We start from the raw sequence: 14,906 nt of genomic DNA, 5'->3' as shown, positions 1-14,906 counted from the left end.
GCCTGGATAGAGCTGGTGGACATTGTGACAGAGAGGCCATCATTGACTTACCTGTGACCACAGGCTGCTACATCCTCTAGACTAAAATTTTGGTGCTGACAAGCAAGGCAGAACAGATCTATTACCCTGTCTGCCATGGCTCTTAAGAGAGCCATTTCTGTGGGGGTTTTGCAGTTTTGGAGGAGGTGGGGACAGGAAAATATCCATATTTAAGTCACATCTTGAATGGGAGGCTCTTTCCTTAACGTGGTGAAGGTATTGATAGAACACCCTTCCCCTTCACTGTCTCTGCTCCATACCCTTGTCAATCGATAAGGCTTTTTAACAGTAAGACCGCCTACTCCACAGTCACACAGCATGCTCCTAGATGAGCTTTAATGTCAGGTAATCATTGCTGTATATAGTAATAAATGATGTGTTTACATAACAGAATTCCCTTGGCCTTTGATATACTCAGACATGTTATTAAAGTGGTGCTATGACATTATGTACAATAGAAACAATAGGAAAGTGCAGAAATATACAAACTGAGCCAAAGCAAGCTGAGGCCAAATGTACACTGCAGTGCAACTATGTTATTTGCCCTTAGGGCAAGAATCACAGTTGAAGTAAGTTAATATCAAAACCCTTATGAAGTCCCCAAGGACTAATTCTGTGATGGACATGGCACTTATTTGAGAAATCACTGGAAATCACTGTCATTGTACCTGTTAATATGGATAAGGAACCTGAATGGTAGTTCCATTTAAATTTTGGGAACAAATTATATTAATTTGCTTAATATGGTTTGCCTCAAGTTGTCTGATGCAGTAAGACTGTCTCAAACTGCTGATTTAATTTTCCCCTATAGGCTTCCTTTTCCATGTGGCTTTACTACTCTTTCATATACCAAAATTTACCTCACTTTCCCCCCACACACACTTTTTGCAGTGGCCTTGCACTAGTCTAGGAGGATATCCTGGGTTCAGCTACAGCAGTCATTTTTCTCCTTCTTAGTAGCTGGTGCAGTGCTGTGTTTTTTAACTTTCAGCCTGGGAACAATGCTGATAACACTGATGTTTTCAGTTGTTGCTAAGTAATGTTTACTCTGACCAAGGACTTTCTCAGTCTCATGCTCTGCCAGGGAGGAGGGGAAGCCGGGAGGAAGCAGAGACAGGACACCTGACCCAAACTGGCCAAAGGGGTATTCCATACCACAGCATGTCATGCCCAGTATATAAACTAGGGGGAGTTACCCAAAAGGCCCAGATCACTGCTTGGGTTGGGCTGAGTATTGGTTGGCAAGTGGTGAGCAATTGTGTTCTCTCCCCTTGTTATTTCCCTTATCATTATTATTATTGGTGGTAGCAGTAGTAGTAGTTTTGTATTATACCTTAGTTACTGGACTGTTCTTATGTCAACCCGTGGGAGTTACATTCTTCCGATTCTTCTCCCCATCCCTCTGGGAGCGGGGGGAGGAAGAAGGGGGGGAGTGAGCGAGCGGCTGCATGGTTCCGAGTTACCAGCTGGGCTTAAACCATGACAGAGGACAAGTCTACAGGCTGCCCTATTCGCCTGTTTAGATGAAGAGAAGGGTGAGTTTTGTCTTGTTTCTCATTTTTGCTAAGGCTTTGGAAGATCTTGCAGTCCTTTTTATTCATCCAGTTATGACACCAATACTGGGAAATAGCATCTGTGCTGCTATAAGCAGTACAATGTATTCAAGGTTAATTTTCTATAGACATCATGATATTTACACCAAGAATAATATTTTTACAACATGAAGATATTGCATCCCCCACTTAATGGTCTGCCAAGCCCCATTCCCCAGCTGAGCCAGGACTTGGACTCTTCCTCTGAATTAAGGGCTCTGTTCCAGAGTTTAGCATACTCAGGTTTTGATCCAATTGCAAGAGCTCAATGCGGTTGTCAGCCAGTTATTAGAGACCTTGTTTGACTCCTTCACCTGAAGCTTAATGGGCTTTATTATGCTTTCTGTGCATTGCACAGCAGTCTGGGACCCTGCTTTCCTCAAGGCAATCAGTGATGTACCAATGTACCTTCTGATTATGTTTTACAGAGTTCAAATCAATCAGATGTTCTTCTCTCAGATTTTGCTCTTACAACAGCCATCTTATCCTGTTTTTTCAAATGCAAAATAGTAGTAGATGCAGATCCCTGATAGCTCCCAACACTGAGTTTGTGTACACATGGAGCAGCAGAGGCAAGTGATGAGAATTTTATGACACTTCTGGTCCTTTAGGGCTTATATCCTGTCCTGGGTTCAGTTGTAACAGTTATTTTTCTCCTTCTTAGTAGCTGGTGCAGTGCTAATGAAGAAATCAGGACATAGTTGAAAGCCAGATTCCTAAACTCCTACTCAAAGTTTTGGGAAAGGCAGACTTATTTTATCAGTTGTAATGACACACTGAATGGTCTACATGATGTCCACAATAACTCAATCCATATCAACTTCTGAGGTTTCCCTTGTGTACACAGTCAACATACAGTCAAATTTTCTTTGTTATTAATGATGTGTTGCATGAAATGCCTCTTTAGCACTCTCTCTAATCCATGGTGAAAGGTTGCTTTGTGTCCAGAACCTCTTTTTTGTCTACATACTGACAAGCTACATACTACATACTGGCAAGCTACAAGACTACATACTGAACCAGCTATCTGTCTTGTGCTTTCTTTTTTATTCTCTCTGTGTTTCCACAAACCTTGGGTTTTGAAAGTCCTTTTTGGCATACTGAGTAGCATGCTGCTGTGATGAAAATCAAAAATCAAAACCAAAAACAAAACGAAAAAAACCCCCAAAAAACCAAAAAAAAACCAAACCAAAAACCTCAACAACTTTAAAGCAGTGCAATTCACAGAATAGGGACTCTTTCAGAGGAATTGACTCCATGTGAATGCTAGAAGCCCATAAGTTTGAGATCTACAAGTTTACTACTTTAATAATTCCTCATCATGTTGCATAGAGGATGACATCAATGTAAAATACCTTAACAATAAAAAACATTTTGGCTTGAGCTCCCCTCCCTCCATTTTTAAAAAAAATGTATTCAGAGTTGGGTTTTCTATGCTTCAGAATACCTGAATAAATCAAGTTTAGCAGCAGAATTTTTTTTAAAGACACAATAGAAGTGCATTTGTATTTTGTTCTGAAATATTATCAATGTCAGATCAATAATAGTTAGATGTGAAATACTTGTTTGTGTTATTCTCAGCTAAGTGAAGAATAGCTGAAAACTAAAAGTAAGTAAGTGGGTGTATTTGGTTGGTTGTTTTGTTAATATTTACAATACACCTACAGCAAAATACATTTCCTGTGCAGCTTTCATTATTAAACGAAAGGACACAGAAAAGCCACATGATGCATCTAAAAATCTCTTAGAGACTCTAGCTTTCAGGCCATGTTTAATCTGAAGTTATTCTATATATAAAAACATTAATTTTATTTCTGCTACTTATTGTGTTCTATAGGTACAAACTTTGAAAAAATTATGAAGTAAAGTTTCTGGTAGCCTTGAGTAGGGGCTTGACAACTGCAAACCCATTGTAATTAGAGTGCTCTTACAGAACTTTTCTCCTAAGAGCAGAAGGTGGAAAGAATTTTCTCTAACAGTGAGATTGCTGGGGAGGGACTCTTCATTAGGGACCGTAGTGATAGGACAAGGGGTAACAGGTTCAAGCTTAAACAGGGGAAGTTTAGATTAGATATAAGGAAGAAGTTCTTTACAGTGAGGGTGGTGAGGCACTGGAATGGGTTGTCCAAGGAAATTGTGAATGCTTCATCCCTGGCAGTGTCCAAGGCCAGGCCGGACAGAGCCTTGGGCGACATGGTTTAGTGCAAGGAGTCCCTGCCCATGGCAAGGGGTTTGGAACTAGATGATCTGAAGGTCCTTTCCAACCCTAACTATTCTATGTTTTGCCGTATTTCTGCCATGTCTTTTCTTTGAGGCAATGAACTTCTTATTCATTCCTAAGAGAGTTAAAGAACCACCATGTGGCAAAAATAATCAAGAAGTGTCAGATAAAGGCCACATTCAAGTCTGCATCCCACCAGAAAAAATATTCACCTGATGTTAAATGCACACTCCTTGCTGGGAAGCAGCTCTTGCTACAACAAAGGCAGACTAACACCTTGGTGTTGCCTGTTAAAACACTGGAAATGAGCAAATATGGCAGCAATTGGAAAGCAAAGAGCAACAAAAGAAAACAAGATCATAGAATCATAGAATCATAGAATAGTTAGGGTTGGAAAGGACCTTAAGATCATCTAGTTCCAACCCCCCTGCCATGGGCAGGGACACCTCACACTAAACCATGTCGCCCAAGGCTCTGTCCAACCTGGCCTTGAACACTGCCACGGATGGAGCATCCACAACCACCCTGGGCAATCCATTCCAGTGCTTCACCACCCTCACTGTAAAGAACTTCTCCCTTATATATTATATAAACTTCCCCTGTTTAAGTTTTAAGCCATTACCCCTTGTCCTACCACTACAGTCCCTAAGGAAGAGTCCCTCCCCAGCATCCTCGTAGACCCCCTTCAGATACTGGAAGGCTGCTATGAGGTCACCACGCAGCCTTCTCTTCTCCAGGCTGAACAGCCCCAACTTTCTCAGCCTGTCTTCATATGGGAGGTGCTCCAGCCCTCTTATCATCCTCGTGGCCCTCCTCTGGACTCGCTCCAACAGCTCCATGTCCTTCTTATGTTGAGGACACCTGAAACGTACACAGTACTCCAGGTGAGGTCTCACAAGAGCAGAGTAGAGGGGCAGGATCACCTCCTTTGACCTGCTGGTCATGCTTCTTTTGATGCAGCCCAGGATACAGTTGGCCTTCTGGGCTGCAAGCGCACACTGCCAGCTCATGTTAAGCTTCTCTTCAACCAACGCCTCCAAGTCCTTCTCCGCAGGGCTGCTCTGAATCTCTTCTCCAACCAACCTGTAGCAGTGCCTGGGATTGCCCCGACCCAGGTGTAGGACCTTGCACTTGGCTTGGTTAAACTTCATAAGGTTGGCATCAGCCCACCTCACAAGCGTGTCAAGGTCCCTCTGGATGGCATCCCTTCCCTCCAGCACATCAACTGAACCACACAGCTTGGTGTTGTCAGCAAACTTGCTGAGGGCACACTCAATCCCACTGTCCATGTCGCCGACAAAGATGTTGAACAGGACCGGTCCCAACACCGATCCCTGAGGGACACCACTCGTTACAGGTTTCCAACTGGACATCGAGCCATTTATCACAACTCTTTGCGTGCGGCCATCGAGCCAGTTCTTTATCCACTGAGTGGTCCATCTATCAAATTGATGTCTCTCCAATTTAGAGACAAGGATGTCATGCGGGACTGTGTCGAACGCTTTGCACAAGTCCAGGTAGATGACGTCAACTGCTCTGCCCCTGTCCATCAGTTCCGTGGCTCCATCATAGAAGGCCACCAAATTGGTCAGGCAGGATTTCCCCTTAGTGAAGCCATGTTGGCTCTCACCAACCACCTCGTTGTTTTTCATGTGCCTTAGCATGCTTTCCAGGAGAAACTGCTCCAAGATTTTGCCAGGCACAGAGGTGAGACCGACTGGTCTGTAGTTCCCTGGGTCTTCCATCTTCCCCTTCTTGAAAATGGGGGTTATATTACCCTTTTTCCACTCATCAGGAACTTCACCTGACTGCCATGATTTTTCAATAAAGTACAAAAGTTCTTGGTAGCTCTCAGCACAGCAGCTGGGTTAAACAGTTAGTACTAATTGCCTTATGTCAAGCCTGCAGTTGCAGTAAATAAACACGATTCACAAAGAAACCAGCCTTAGCTTCTTCTGATTAAATAGTGTTGCATTTTTAAATGTGTTACTGATACATGCTGTGCCCTTAAGAAAATGACTACGCTGTCATAGGTACAGCAAAGACACTTGGAAATAAATTCAGCTGCAAGATAAGGAAAGTACGTGATAAATTAAGCTCTGCGTATAAATTCTTAAGAGCCTCCATTTTAATGCTGGTCATTATTCAACAAATTTTTCTAAGAAAATGCCAAATTTTCTTAGAAAACTTAGGCATGAGTAATTAGGGGAGAAAAGTGAAACTGTCGTCTTTAATAGGTTGCAGTACTGCTTCACCTTATCATTCATAAAAGCAGACCTGGGGAGTAAGAGAGGGGAAAGGAAGGGAACAGGAGAGGGAGGGAATAGTTCTCTGGGGTATGATGGGTTGCCTTTTGTAAGGAGGGACTGTGAGAGAGAAAAGGAAGTGGTGTAAGAAGAAAAAGGGGAGGGGCAAGGAGGGGGCCCTCCGCAAATCTGGAGTCAAGACAGCACCACTCAGCTCAGCTTTGAAGAGCCACAGCTCAGGGGAACATCAAAGCCTGCATAGCTTCTAGTGCCACCACTTCTCGGAGTGCCAGGGCCTCAATAAATCAGACATCACTGGGGATATTGTTAGTGTTCATCAAGTATTATTAAAATGAAGGGAAATTTATGGATGACGCTTTGTAACAATTAATCAGGAACTGTTGATTAATAAAATTAGTTCATTATTCTCCTGAAACCTAGGTGGCTATGAGAATTGTCAGATGGATCATTTTATTCATTATTTTTGATTAATGCACCTAGGTTCTCTGACGGGGGGGGGGGGCGGGAGAGAAAAAAAAAACAACCCTTCTCCACTATGCAAAATCATAAATACTGAATGAGCCTGTGTACAGTTAACCTTGGCCACAACAAGGAAATTTCAAGGGAGAAAAGTGCATATTCAGCAAATAAATTGCTGCAGGGATTAAAAAACAAATTGAGAGTTTTGATGAACATCGCCTCTCCAGACCTGTCCATCTTGTACGAATTCCTGTGATTAATTAAATTGTTTAGATACTCAATTAGTCCAGTGAAGCAGAGAGAGAAATGTAGTAGTCATGGACTAAATTAAGGACAAAGAAAATAAATGCCTGAGTGTTTTTCAGACTTACAAAAAATGCTTTGTGGCCTTTTTTTATTTCACATTTGTTTGCCTTCCAAGTGACTGTACTTTATTTCTTTAAGACTAAGGTGTGCATGAGGGCAATTTACATCAGTGGCCAATCATCACTCTATGTTAGGAGCATTTATCACCGAGCAAACAGTACCATTGTGTGTCCAGGCAAACTCCTTTCTTCCCACAGAGGAAAAAACCTTTAAAGTTCAGGTCCTTCAGCACTCAGTCGATCTGCCTAAAACAAGAAGTACAAAGGCAGAATCTGGCTCAAACCGACAAGCAAACATTCCTTCTGCAATTTTTGCTAGAGAAAAAATGCCAAGTTCATTTTGTAAACCATTGAGATCTCCCACATGTAAGAATTTGGATGATTCAGGCATCTGCTTAAATGACACCCTTGCTTTTTAATTCTCTATTTCTATTACTCTGATATCACAGAGTGATTCCTATTCATCTTACCTAGCTATAAAGGGCTGAATAGCCCTTTATAGCATTTTTTTAAATCAGTTATTTTTTTATAGCCATATTTTTTTATCAGTTATTATTCAGTTTTCCTGAATGTACACTAATAAGACATGGCATAGGCAATAATTGATATGGTAAAATATAATATTGTCAAATGGATTAGATTTTGTGGGTTTATTAATTTAGAAAATATTAGTACAACCTTAATAAAAGTATTTTTATATTTTTACACCAAAGATACAAAACCCCAAAGCAAACTCATTAACTAGTAATTTTACCCTTATTAAAATACATTTATTTGTATGCTTACATGATTTGATTGCTTTAAAAAAAATAATATTACTTCTTTTGCCAATATTTCTATGTATTTCTTTCATGGTATTAAGTTTGCTGGAAAAGTTCTATAATTTTCTCCAGATTATAATTAGAGATAATTTGACCATTTTCATAATGCTAACATTTCTTATGATCATTTTTTTCTAAAGCAAATCTAAGAACACCTCACAGTATCCTGCAGAGTTTCTAATGCAGAAAAACTGAATTCATAGAACACTTTATAAAGTAAAACCTTTTGGTGGAGAATAATGACAAAAAGTTCTCAATTAAACTCAGTGCATTTCACCAGTTATGGTGCTGAAAATTAAAGAAACCAGAGGACCTTGCTGCTTTAAATATGCCTTGATTATGATTTTGCTGAGAAATGTTTAGACGATGCCAGAATATTCAAGTGTTTCAAGTTTTGTTTAGAATTCTGCAGAGGGACAAGATAAGTTTTGAAGAAATCCTAACAATTTCCAAAGAAACCCTAATCAGAGCCCTGTAGATATCAGACAAAGGTCTAATTATAGGACCTCATAAATAGACACATTAAAATGTTAAATGTGCAACTTGTTCATTAGACACTTTAAGTTTATTAAGAATAGATGAATAGGAATACTTTTATACTTCAATTTGAGAAACAGTATTCTGCAGTTTGCGAGAATCAAACATGCTGTCATCTGACATGCTTTTTTCTGGTTTTGGAAGATATGGGCTTTTTGGGGAGGGACATAATATATAAAAGATGGAAATGTCCTCTTTTTGACTAAGGTACTGTAATACTCACAACATGAAAAGTAGCTCAAAGAAAAATCTTATTGGCCCTCTATCCTTCTTCCTACAGAAGCTGTATCCAAGACATGCTTTATAGGTGACTGCATGCATCATGCAGTGCTTTAAGTGTGTCTTTACAAGTACCCCGAATGCTGCTTGAGTACGGAAATTAATGATAAAGGAAATGAATGATAAAAGAAATTAAGAGCAGGAACCCCATGATTAGACTAACTCACTGATCAAGTCAATTCTTCTCTGTTTCACTGCCAACACACCACATCATATAAAAGTGTCATTAAAGAAACATTGCTGTCTCTCCTACTAATGGTCTACAAGTTGAGCATGCCCAAATGATTGACAGGCTGTGTCAGGGCTGCCTGTGTTGTCTGAAAAAGCCGCATCAGATCAGCAGAAGCTTAAAGCAAAGCATAAATTATAGATATATGTCTGTTTCTTTGATGATGTGAGACTAGTAGGTGCATCCCACTTCCATCACACAAAGAACCACACTTGATGCAGCTTTTTCACCTTGTCACATCACATTTGAAAAAACAACAGTGAAAACAGAGAATCATAGAATCATAGAACAGGTAGGGTTGGAAAGGACCTTAAGATCATCTGGTTCCAACCCCCCTGCCATGGGCAGGGACACCTCATGCTAAACCATGTTGCCGAAGGCTCTGTCCAACCTGGCCTTGAACACCGCCAGGGATGAAGCATTCACAACTTGGGCAACCCATTCCAGGGCCTCACCACCCTCACTGTAAAGAACTTCTTCCTTATATCTAACCTAAACTTCCCCTGTTTAAGCTTGAACCCATTACCCCTTGTCCTACCACTATAGTCCCTGATGAAGAGCCCCTCTCCAGCATCTTTGTAAGCCCCCTTCAGATATTGGAAGGCTGCTATGAGGTCTCCATGCAGCCTTCTCTTCTCCAGGCTGAACAGCCCCAACTCTCTCAGCCTGTCTTCATACGGGAGGTGCTCCAGCCCTCTTAGCATCCTCGTGGCCCTCCTCTGGACTTGCTCCAACAGCTCCATGTCCTTTTTATGTTGAGGACACCAGAACTGTACACAGTACTCCAAGGGAGGTCTCACGAGAGCAGAGTAGAGGGGCAGGATCACCTCCTTTGACCTGCTGGTCACGCTTCTTTTGATGCAGCCCAGGATACGGTTGGCTTTCTGGGCTGCGAACGCACACAGCCAGCTCATGTTAAGCTTCTCATCAACCAACACCCCCAAGTCCTTCTCCACAGGGCTGCTCTGAATCTCTTCTCCAACCAACCTGTAGCAGTGCCTGGGATTGCCCCGACCCAGGTGTAGGACCTTACACTTGGCTTGGTTAAACTTCATAAGGTTGGCATCAGCCCACCTCACAAGCGTGTCAAGGTCCCTCTGGATGGCATCCCTTCCCTCCAGCACATCAACTGAACCACACAGCTTGGTGTTGTCAGCAAACTTGCTGAGGGCACACTCAATCCCACTGTCCATGTCGCCAACAAAGATGTTGAACAGGACCGGTCCCAACACCGATCCCTGAGGGACACCACTTGTTACAGGTTTCCAACTGGACATTGAGCCATTTACCACAACTCTTTGCGTGCGGCCATCGAGCCAGTTCTTTATCCACTGAGTGGTCCATCCATCAAATTGATGTCTCTCCAATTTAGAGACAAGGATGTCACGCGGGACAGTGTCGAACGCTTTGCACAAGTCCAGGTAGATGACGTCAACTGCTCTGCCCCTGTCCATCAGTTCCGTGGCTCCATCATAGAAGGCCACCAAATTGGTCAGACAGGATTTCCCCTTAGTCAAACCACACTGGCTGTCACCAACCACCTCGTTGTTTTTCATGTGCCTTAGCATGTTTTCCAGGAGAAACTGTTCCAAGATTTTGCCAGGCACAGAGGTGAGACTGACTGGTCTGTAGTTCCCCAGGTCTTCCATCTTCCCCTTCTTGAAAATGGGGGTTATATTACCCTTCTTCCAGTCATCGGGAACTTCACCTGACTGCCATGATTTTTCAAATATGATGGACAGTGGCTTAGCAACTTCATTCTCCAGCTCCTTCAGGACTTGTGGATGGATTTCATCAGGTCCCATGGACTTGTGCACGTTCAGGTTCTTAAGATGGTCTCGAACCTGATCCTCCCCTACAGTGGGCCTGAGGTCTTCATTCTCGCAGTCCCTGCATCTGCCTTCCAAGACTTGGGTGGTGTGGTCAGAGCATTTGCTAGTGAAGACTGAGGCAAAGAAGTCATTAAGAACCTCAGCCTTCTCCAAATCCATGGTAGCCAGTTCTCCTGATAGCTTCTGGAGAGAGCCCACTTTGTCCCTAGTCTGTCTTTTATTTGCTACGTAGCCTTTCCTGTTATCTTTCACATCCCTTGTCTCATTTAATTCTAACTGGGCTTTCCTAACCTGGTCCCTAGCTTCCCTGACACTGTCCCTGTATTCTTCCCAGGCTGCCTGTCCTTGCTTCCACCTTCTATAAGCTTCTTTTTTCCCCTCTAAGTTTCCTCAGCAGCTCCTTATCCATCCATGGAGGTCTCCTGGCCCTCCTGCTGTACTTCCTTCTAGTCAGGACGCAACACTCCTGAGCATGTAGCAGGTGATCCTTGAATATCGACCAGCAGTCTTGGGCCCCCCTGCCCTCTAGGACTATATCCCATGGAACCTTACTAAGCAGGTTCCTGAAGAGGCCAAAGTCTGCTTTCTTGAAGTCCAGGGCAGTGAGCTTGCTGCATGCTCTTCTCACTGTCCTGAGGATCTCGAACTCGACCGTCTCGTGATTACTACAGCCAAGGCTTCCCTGGAACGTCACATTTCCAACCAGTCCCTCCCTGTTGGTGAGCACGAGGTCCAGCATGGCACCTCTCCTTGTCAGCTCCTCTATTGCTTGAAAGAGGAAGTTGTCTTCCACACAATCAAGGAACCTCCTGGATTGCTTGTGCCAGGCCGTACCGTCCCTCCAAGAGATATCAGGATGGTTGAAGTCCCCCATGAGGACAAAGGTCTGCAAGCATGAGGCTGCTCCTATCTGTCTGTAGAGCGCTTCATCCACAGAGTCCTCTTGATCAGGCAGTCTGTAACAGATCCCCACCGTAATGTCCCCCATCGCTGTTCTCCCTTTGAGCCTGATGGAGATCCATAAAACATAAAACATAAATGTTCTATTTTTTTTTTAATAAGCAGCCTGTTCAAAGCCAGTTTTGAAGTTCTTCACTTTCTGAATTAATTAAATATAAACTTATTTTCTATATCTATTTGTCATTACTGTTAACTATTATACATGTTTCTGAGCCAGAGCTACTGAAGTGGAATGCTCTCAGCATTTTGACCATTCAAAACAAAGGTGTTTAGAAGGCACTGAAAAGGGAGATTCTTTTGCTTTGTAAATTTTATTGTGAAAAGCTGGTAGAATTTTATTACTTCTAAATTATAGGATCTTCAGTATTATAACAATGAATTTGCGGCTCAGGATAATGCTTATAATTATCAAGCATAAGTATGTGTAATATATTTATATAATAAAAGAGAGACAGATTGTCATTATAATCTTTCCCTTCCACCACAAAGAATACTGTAGATTTATTGTAATATTAACAAATGAAATGCTACCTAGTTGGTTGATCTCATTTATTTACCAGAAAAAAAAAAAATCTGCATTGTAGATTAATTCATTATTTTGATGGTTGTGGCTAATAGCCAAAAACAATAATGCATTAGTGTTCAGTCATATAGTAATTACTCTAGAAATGCCTTCACATTTGCAATGTGAACAAAATGCTTAAAATATAATTTGAGACAGATGCAGGATATATCCATTACATACTTCTGAGGTACTGCAGAAGAGAGACTTGATAGCACTTGACTGAAAAGGATTATTTTTTTTTTTAAGTAAGTAAGTAAGTGTGGCATTTTGTTTCAAGTATTTAGTATTTTAGAGATTCCTTGTTGTCGCTGAACTTGCTCTTCAGCTCCACTGTAATGTTTCCTTTTATGCTTTGCCGATGTCCAGTTTTATTACATAGAAATAGCTTACTGAGTAAAGCATAATTGTACTTTGTAAAATACTCATGTTGTATCACTTCTTTTAGAGATCAGATATTTTCTTTTCCCATAAGGTCTAAAGATCTGTAAATTGATATAATTCCATACAATCACTCTGGTAGTGTAACTTAGACTGTCCAAATTCCCCTTGGACTGTGGCCTCTGTAACTGTGCCATCACTCACTTAACTTTCCCTTATCTTTAAATAAGTTTAACCAGAAGGGACTTGTTCAACTCACCACCTCTTGAGTAATGTGAATTATTTATATGATCTTCATATGTGTTCGTTAAGCTATATACAGTAAGCCCAAGTGTAACTTGGTCTTCTGTTCATCCATAAGTATGTTACCCCAAGATTTGAACTCAGGCAACCCACAATAAAAATCTCTCTTTTTTGCTGTTCTTTGATGGAAATGGACATAAATTTTTCATGTTGTAAAATGTTGTGCAATGGCATCAGTGCTGTCTCAGACAGACACTTTACCATGGGAATGCACAAGGAGACATTTCACATGTTGTATTGTTGTGTTGCCACTTTCCAGACCACCTTCCCTCATGTTGTGGTTTAAGCCCAGCTGGTAACTCAGGACCATGCAGCCGCTCACTCACTCCCTGCCTTCTTCCCCCCCGCTCACGGAGGGATGGGAAGGAGAACTGAAAGAATGTAAATCCCATGGGTTGAGATAAGAACAGTCCAGTAACTAAGGTATAATACAAAACTACTACTGCTACCACCAATAATAATGATGATAAGGGAAATAACAAGGGGAGAGAATATAAAACTAAAAGGGGAAAAGGAAAACAATAAACACAAGTGATGCACAATACAATTGCTCACCACCTGCCAAACTGATACCCAGCCTGACCTGAGCAGCGATCTGCCCTTGGGGGTAACTCCCCCCAGTTTATATACTGGGCATGAAGTGCTGTGGTATGGAATACCCCTTTGGCTAGTTTGGGTCAGGTGTCCTGTCTCTGCTTCCTCCCAGCTTCCTGTGTCCCTCCTCACTGGCAGAGCATGAGACTGAAAAGTCTTGATTGGAGTAAACATTACTTAGAAACAACTAAAAACATCGCTGTGTTATCAGCACTGTTCTCAGACTAAAGTCGAAAACATAGCACTGCACCAGCTACTAAGAAGGAGAAAAATGACTGGTACAGCTGAACCCAGGACAGTATCCACCCCTTATTCCATACCATTCATGTCATGCTCAGATCCCATTTTTTCTCAATATACCATCATTTTTTGTATCATATATATGTATACACACACACACACAAAGAGAAAGATATCATCCCTTAGTACATGGACCATCCCTATAAAGTTTTCTGAATTCATCCAGTCCATGATGTCAGGCTCCATCTCTTGTAACAGTCTTTCAGGGCAGGAGAGATGGTGTGTACCTGTGCTGATGACACCGCTGAAATCATCTGGTCACTGCTGAGCTCGTCTGGTTTCATCAAAGTTCATTCTTTGTTGGGGTGATGATCTGAGGGAAGTCAGGATCAGCCAATGGTGACCTGAGGACAGTTCTGGGGGAGTCCCGCTGCTGACGCCAGCTTTTTCCATGTCTTTATTCTCTGCTGATGATCATGACAGCACATATCTTCTTTTCAAAGCCAAGAGCGGTGGAGATGGGCATCTTGCTGATGGGCTATAGAGGTGTTATATAGCAGGCAACAGCATACAATTGAGCTCATTGTCTGTTTTGACCCAAAATTAAATCCCCTTGAGGTACACACCAGACTTCCCCATCTTCCCACATTACCCACCAAGTATATCCAGGTCCCTGAGCAAAAGCAATCCCACGAGGGGGTTTGCCTTTACCTGAAGCAGGAATAACCCAGACTCTCTTCCCCAGGAAATTCTTTATGTGCACCACAGGAACTTTATCCCCCTCTACAGGACGTAAAAGTTCTGATTGGGCTGGGCCAGCCCAGTTGGCAGATCCCCTAGTGTTGACCAACCAGGTGGCTTTTGATAAATGTGTATCCCAATGTTTGAAAATCCCACCACCCATTGCTCTCAGTGTAGTTTTTAACAGCCCATTGTACTATTCGATTTTCCTGGACGCTGGTGCATGGTAGGGGGATGTGATATACCCACTCAATGCCATGCTCTTTGGCCCAAGTGTCTATAAGCTTGTTCCAGAAATGAGTCCCATTGTCTGACTCAATTCTCTCTGGGGTGCCGTGTCACCACAAGACTTGTTTCTCAAGGACCAGGATAGTGTTCCAGGCAGTGGCGTGGAGCACAGTGTATGTTTCCAGCCATCTGGAAAGCCTACAGCTCCTGGGATTCCCAGGTGGTCTCCCATCCAAGTACTAAGCGAGCCTGACCC

The sequence above is a fragment of the Strigops habroptila genome, chromosome W (assembly GCF_004027225.2).
Source record: "Strigops habroptila isolate Jane chromosome W, bStrHab1.2.pri, whole genome shotgun sequence".
Lineage (NCBI taxonomy): Eukaryota > Metazoa > Chordata > Aves > Psittaciformes > Psittacidae > Strigops > Strigops habroptila.
The sequence above is the reverse complement of the archived record's forward strand: the minus strand, read 5'-3'. Positions refer to the sequence as shown.